Here is a 6,323-nt window from a genome sequence, read left to right as displayed (position 1 = left end):
AAGGCCATGCCCCGCCCCCCTTTCGGAAAAGCTGACCACGACTCCATTTTGCTGATCCCTGCCTACAGGCAGAAACTAAAACAAGAGGCTCCCACGCTGAGGTCTGTCCAACGCTGGTCAGACCAAGCTGACTCCACACTCCAAGACTGCTTCCATCACGTGGACTGGGACATGTTTCGTATTGCGTCAGATGGAAATATTGACGAATACGCTGATTCGGTGTGCGAGTTCATTAGAACGTGCGTCGAAGATGTCGTTCCCATAGCAACGATAAAAACATTCCAAAACCAGAAACCGTGGATTGATGGCAGCATTCGCGTGAAACTGAAAGCGCGAACCACTGCTTTTAATCAGGGCAAGGTGTCTGGTAATATGTCCGAATATAAACAATGCAGCTATTCCCTCCGCAAGGCTATTAAACAAGCTAAGCGTCAGTACAGAGACAAAGTGGAATCTCAATTCAATGGCTCAGACACAAGAGGCATGTGGCAGGGTCTACAGTCAATCACGGACTACAAGAAGAAACCCAGCCCAGTCACGGACCAGGATGTCTTGCTCCCAGGCAGACTAAATAACTTTTTTGCCCGCTTTGAGGACAATACAGTGCCACTGACACGGCCTGCAACGAAAACATGCGGTCTCTCCTTCACTGCAGCCGAGGTGAGTAAGACATTTAAACGTGTTAACCCTCGCAAGGCTGCAGGCCCAGACGGCATCCCCAGCCGCGCCCTCAGAGCATGCGCAGACCAGCTGGCCGGTGTGTTTACGGACATATTCAATCAATCCCTATACCAGTCTGCTGTTCCCACATGCTTCAAGAGGGCCACCATTGTTCCTGTTCCCAAGAAAGCTAAGGTAACTGAGCTAAACGACTACCGCCCGTAGCACTCACTTCCGTCATCATGAAGTGCTTTGAGAGACTAGTCAAGGACCATATCACCTCCACCCTACCTGACACCCTAGACCCACTCCAATTTGCTTACCGCCCAAATAGGTCCACAGACGATGCAATCTCAACCACACTGCACACTGCCCTAACCCACCTGGACAAGAGGAATACCTATGTGAGAATGCTGTTCATCGACTACAGCTCGGCATTCAATACCATAGTACCCTCCAAGCTCGTCATCAAGCTCGAGACCCTGGGTCTCGACCCCGCCCCTGTGCAACTGGGTACTGGACTTCCTGACGGGCCGCCCACAGGTGGTGAGGGTAGGCAACAACATCTCCTCCCCGCTGATCCTCAACACGGGGCCCCACAAGGGTGCGTTCTGAGCCCTCTCCTGTACTCCCTGTTCACCCACGACTGCGTGGCCATGCACGCCTCCAACTCAATCATCAAGTTTGCGGATGACACAACAGTGGTAGGCTTGATTACCAACAACGACGAGACGGCCTACAGGGAGGAGGTGAGGGCCCTCGGAGTGTGGTGTCAGGAAAATAACCTCACACTCAACGTCAACAAAACTAAGGAGATGATTGTGGACTTCAGGAAACAGCAGAGGGAACACCCCCCTATCCACATCGATGGATCAGTAGTGGAGAGGGTAGCAAGTTTTAAGTTCCTCGGCATACACATCACAGACAAACTGAGTTGGTCCACTCACACTGACAGCGTCGTGAAGAAGGCGCAGCAGCGCCTCTTCAACCTCAGGAGGCTGAAGAAATTCGGCTTGTCACCAAAAGCACTCACAAACTTCTACAGATGCACAATCGAGAGCATCCTGGCGGGCTGTATCACCGCCTGGTACGGCAACTGCTCCGCCCTCAACCGTAAGGCTCTCCAGAGGGTAGTGAGGTCTGCACAACGCATCACCGGGGGCAAACTACCTGCCCTCCAGGACACCTACACCACCCGATGTTACAGGAAGGCCATAAAGATCATCAAGGACATCAACCACCCGAACCACTGCCTGTTCACCCCGCTATCATCCAGAAGGCGAGGTCAGTACAGGTGCATCAAAGCTGGGACCGAGAGACTGAAAAACAGCTTCTATCTCAAGGCCATCAGACTGTTAAACAGCAATCACTAACATTGAGTGGCTGCTGCCAACACACTGTCATTGACACTGACCCAACTCCAGCCACTTTAATAATGGGAATTGATGGGAAATTATGTAAATATATCACTAGCCACTTTAAACAATGCTACCTTATATAATGTTACTTACCCTACACTATTCATCTCATATGCATATGTATATACTGTACTCTAGATCATCGACTGCATTCTTATGTCACTAGCCACTTTAACTATGCCACTTTGTTTACTTTGTCTACATACTCATCTCATATGTATATACTGTACTCGATACCATCTACTGTATGCTGCTCTGTACCATCACTCATTCATATATCCTTATGTACATATTCCTTATCCCCTTACACTGTGTATAAGACAGTAGTTTTGGAATTGTTAGTTAGATTACTTGTTGGTTATCACTGCATTGTCGGAACTAGAAGCACAAGCATTTCGCTACACTCGCATTAACATCTGCTAACCATGTGTATGTGACAAATAAAATTTGATTTGATTTGATTTGATTTATACCAGTAACACCTGGAACCCTCCTGCCTGACTTATAGACCAGTGTTGTTAGTACCAACACCTGGTACCCTCCTGCCTGACTTATAGACCAGTGATGTTAGTACCAGTAACACCTGGTACCCTCCTGCCTGACTTATATATCAGTGATGTTAGTACCAGTAACACCTGGTACCCTCCTGCCTGACTTATAGACCAGTGATGTTTCGGGAGCTTTTTTTTCTATTGGTCTGTCGTTTCTTTCTCTTTTTTTTCTGTGGGTTCACAGAGTTAGAAAGTGACAGGAGAAAGTAGCCAGCTGAGCTTGACGAGGCCTGGATCTCATTTACACTGACCCTGCTGGAGACCACTGCCCCACTACAGTCACTCAGGACTATGGAGGGAGGGAAGGAGGGGAGAATGGGGGTTAGAGAGAGAGAGAGAGAGAGAGAGAGAGAGAGAGAGAGAGAGAGGAGGGAAAGAGAGAAGAGAGAAAGAGAGAAAGAGAGGGGAGGGAAAGAGAGAGAGAGAGAGAGAGAGAGGAAGAGAGAGAGAGAAGAGAGAAGAGAGAGAGAGAGCGGAGGGAAAGAGAGAAGAGAGAGAGAGAGAGAGAGAGGGGAGGGAAAGAGAGAGAGTGAGAGAGAGAGAGAAGAGAGAAAGAGAGAGAAGAGAGAGAAGAGAGAGAGAGAGAGAGAGAGAGAGAGGAAGAGAGAGAGAGAAGAGAGAAGAGAGAGAGAGAGAGCGGAGGGAAAGAGAGGAGAGAGAGGGAGAGAGAGAGAGAGAGAGAGAGAGAGAAGAGAGAGAGAGAGAGAGATGACAGGGTAGAACAAGAAGGAGAGAGGGAACCACTTGTTTCTCAGAGCTTGGTGAAAGTGGGGTTGTTCTATTGTTAATTTGCATACAACCTTGCCACATCTTTCTGTGTATTGGTGGAGGATCGTTGCTAGGCTTTGGAACATTCTCAGCATAATAATATTCTTGGTATTTCATGAATTAAATTCAAACATGGTTATATACAAACACACATATATATATACATCTATCCCTACCTCGTTGGCTTACCCAGTATCTAAGACTTGACTTGACAATGTCTGAATGTCATTCCACTTCTTGGTGTTTTGTTACAGATGTCTCTTTCCATTCATCAATTGGCCTCAGAACCTCCCTGCAACCTACACTGTACAGTTTGGATTGATTGATTGATTGTATTTGTCAACTTCCCCCGAGACACAATACAGTTGGGGACTTATTTTCATTGTTGTCCTAAATTTTTAAAAAACATAAATACATATACAATTACATTGATATTTTGGACCACTCCTCCCCCAGTACATTTCGACATGTTCCTTAAAACATTAAACTTCAAATAGTTCAAAGATTGTTAAGAAACAAAGTTCTTCAGGTGGGAATTTCAGTACTTCAAACATACCATTTCCAGGGCAGGCAACTTTTGAAGAAGCTTGGATTGTGAATTTCGTGGCCCCAAGCACAACCCTTAGATCAGGGAACATTTTACCCTTTTAAAGTACAACCCTGCGATCAGGGAACATTTTACCCTTTTAAAGCACAACCCTTAGATCAGGGAACATTTTACCCGTTTAAAGCACAACCCTTAGATCAGGGAACATTTTACAGTTTTAAAGCTCGATTTCCTGCAATTGAACATATTTTGACTTGACGTAGGCCTCTGACCAAGGTGGAACATTTAAAATAAAAATCACAGGTCAGGATGCTTTGAATTTTAATTTCACTATTTAATATTTGACCTTTAATTAACTAGGGAAGTCAGTTAAGAACAAATTCTTATTTTCAATGACAGCCTAGGAACAGTGGGTTAACTGGTCTAGGAACAGTGGGTTAACTGGTCTAGGAACAGTGGGTTAACTGGTCTAGGAACAGTGGGTTAACTGGTCTAGGAACAGTGGGTTAACTGATCTAGGAACAGTGGATTAACTGATCTAGGAACAGTGGGTTAACTGGCCTAGGAACAGTGGGTTAACTGATCTAGGAACAGTGGGTTAACTGATCTAGGAACAGTGGGTTAACTGATCTAGGAACAGGGGGTTAACTGATCTAGGAACAGTGGGTTAACTGGTCTAGGAACAGTGGGTTAACTGATCTAGGAACAGTGGGTTAACTGATCTAGGAACAGTGGGTTAACTAGTCTAGGAACAGTGGGTTAACTGCCTTGTTCAGGGGGCAGAACGACAGATTTTTACCTTGTCAGCTCTGGGATTCAATCTTGCAACCTTTCCGTTATCAGTCCAACACTCTAACCATTAGGCTACCTGCCACCCCAAATAAACACTCAACATTGGACGACTTTGTGATTTCTTTTGGAAGGTGAAATTTATCATCATATTTTCTATTGTTTTTTGAAAGACGTTTTTTTCTAGGTGGGTTGACACTTTATTCAGACAGTAATGAGATAGGGAGACAGGCTAATGGGAGAAATAGTGGGAAGGTTTGGAAGCAGGGATTGATCCCTGTTATCCAGCTGGAACGGTGCAAGTGACACGTACCAGGGACCACTACAACAAGGCTCCTGAACAGGAAGTACCAATGGTCGATGACGATCGGTAACCAAATCATAGATTTCAGTCTCCTTGTTCGTAAGACTGCTTTCAAGGTAAGGACACAAACATTTAGTCATTCGGGTGAACTATCTCTTTAAATTAGGGCTCGGAGGAGAAATCCTGTTTGCTCCCTAGGAGGGTTTGGCCGCTCCTGATCTATGTTTCTCAAGTGCTGGGGGGGGGTTAAAATGTTCTTGTTATAATAATTCATTTATCTAAATCACCAAACCTTCAATAAAAAAAGATCAACATTCAGGTGGTTTCTGCCTACTAATTGAAGATTCTTGTCATCATTTAACTCTACATTGACAAAATAGGATTTAGCATGTAGCATTTAGCATGTGGCATTTAGCATGTAGCATGTAGCATGTAGCATGTAGCATTTTTAGCATGTAGCATAGTACTAAAAATGTCCAAAATTATATTTGATTCGTGGAACGTTTAATATTCAATGCTTATTTATATGACGTATTTAAAACTGCCTCTGAATGGCTGCAATAATACATAGACTCATATCATTAAGTTTTAAAGACAGCTTTCTAATAAAGAAGCTTTCTAATATGTGATTACACTGGCAGGAAGTGGCAGGAAGTGGATTAATAACATAAGTGTAGGGGAATAGCAGTAGGGTTGTTGCTGCCAAGCGCAGTAACTATCCTGTACTTCAGCGTAACGTTTCCTACAGGTTTCCTACAGGCTTCTATTTAAAGTCATGTTGTCAAATGTGACCCACCGCCCTCTTTTCAGTCTTACGTTACATTTTAAATTGTGTTTTTTAAAATGTTTTTTTAATATATTTTTTTACATTGGATAAAAGTAATGACTCAGAGCTTCTCAGTGACACCAGACACGGTAGTTTAGAGGAAAAATGGGGAAGTAATGACTCAGAGCTTCTCAATGACACCAGACACGATAGTTTAGAGGAAACATGGGGAAGTAATGACTCAGAGCTTCTCAGGGACACCAGACACGGTAGTTTAGAGGAAACATTGGGGAAGTAATGACTCAGAGCTTCTCAGTGACACCAGACACGGTAGTTTAGAGGAAACATGGGGAAGTAATGCAGCTCTTTAACAGTTGATAAACGTAGAATCCCATTTAGGACTAAAAAGTCATTCAAAAAGTGTTGCTTTGATTTTCCCACTTGCTCTACATTAAAATCCTTGAGAAACATATTTAGAAAATGAGTACATTCCCCAAAAGGATTTCTCTGAACATTATCT

The sequence above is a fragment of the Oncorhynchus nerka genome, linkage group LG19, assembly GCF_034236695.1.
Source record: "Oncorhynchus nerka isolate Pitt River linkage group LG19, Oner_Uvic_2.0, whole genome shotgun sequence".
Taxonomy (NCBI): domain Eukaryota; kingdom Metazoa; phylum Chordata; class Actinopteri; order Salmoniformes; family Salmonidae; genus Oncorhynchus; species Oncorhynchus nerka.
Note: the sequence above shows the minus strand (reverse complement) of the source record.